Below are 1,556 nucleotides of genomic sequence, written 5' to 3' on the forward strand. Positions count from 1 at the left end.
AGGAGGTCTCTTTATCTTGCCTGTGCCCAGTATCCCTTGCAGAGATCGCATGGGTCTTCCCTTTAGAGACTTCCTCCCCACTACAAGGCTTTGCATTTGTTTGATCTGCCTGCCTCCTCTTCCCCAGACCTTGGGTTGACCCAGAACAGTCAATGTTACTGCCTTCCCTGATCATCCTATCTTCATAGCAGCTGTCTATTATCTGTCTTCCCTGCTAGTACACAAGCTTCAGGATAATAAGGATCTTCCCTCCCTTGTTCACAGATGTTTCATAGCTAATCTTAATAATAATTAATTTGATTACCGCCGCAGCTATTTGGGCAAGACAAAAAAGACACCTAATTCCAAAATATTTGACTGATATTCATATTTTCTTTTATACTTTTTAACTACACATTAACTATATTTTTTAGCATTTCCTAAAGGTATGGCGCTAACAGCTTTGCATCTAGTAGTAGCTAATTTAATACAACCACCCTATGAGTTAAGAACTGTTACCCTCATTTTAGAGACGCATGAACTGAGGCTCAGAGATGTGCATGAACTGAGGCTCAGAGATGTTCATGGACTTGCCCAGGTCACCAAAGCAGGCAGTGGTAGACCTGGGACTTGCATTTAGGAGTCTGGCTCTAGTTGACCACTGTAGTATCACCCTACTCAGCAGATTTATTATAAAGAAATCAGAAGTGGGCTTCAGCTGTAGTCCCATCCCTAATGATACCAACTGTTAACATTTTGGTGCACACCTTCCCATATTGCTATGTATATATACATTTATTGCATAAAAATAAAATGGTAATCCCCTTTCTCCAAACTACATTGTAAACATCCTTCCATGTCAAATAAAGCATCGTTTGTAAGGCCTGCATTCTAGGGATTACAATCTTTACCTAATCTCCTACTGTTGGAATTTAGGTTGTTTCCAGCTATTGTAAATTTTTGACTATTGTAAAAATGCATAATCTTAGTTTCTCAAATCTGAGGGGAAAGTGTTTGTTTTCTCCCTCCACAAGGCCAGGTGACAGTGCCCTTTCCTTCATCCTGTCTCACACTGCCATGAATGTCCCCAGATAATGTTTGCCTTTTCCATCAACAGTAATATCTAGATGGGGTGTCACCCAACTGCTCAGCTTTTCCTGCTTTTATGTTGAGGACAAGGGCTCACTTAGTACTTTGTCTCTTACGTTGTCAGCTTTGTCAGAAGGGCACTCCCAGAACTTTTCACAGCTCCAAAGGGCAGTCACGTTACTTCTTGATCCCAATCTACCTGGTTGCTCCCTGCCAGCCTAGACCCCAGCACCCCAGCTCAACAGGAAGGGCAGCTATCCTTCCACTGTGGTTACCACTACAGTGTCCATTCTGCCTTCCTATGATAGCACTTTCATTTCTCCTAAAGCAGCCCCTGCCCCAATTCTCAATCCATGTCACTCTAGAGGGGCTGACTGTACCTCCATTTACAGGAATCGACATTGACCCCAACTTGGCCAATCAGAAGATTATAGAAAGTCCTGTAGCCACAGAACTTCAGCAATGGGCGTGTGATCCAGTGAGATTCA

The sequence above is a fragment of the Otolemur garnettii genome, unplaced genomic scaffold (genome assembly GCF_000181295.1).
Source record: "Otolemur garnettii isolate 467f Iridium unplaced genomic scaffold, OtoGar3 scaffold00009, whole genome shotgun sequence".
NCBI classification, from domain to species: Eukaryota; Metazoa; Chordata; class Mammalia; order Primates; family Galagidae; genus Otolemur; species Otolemur garnettii.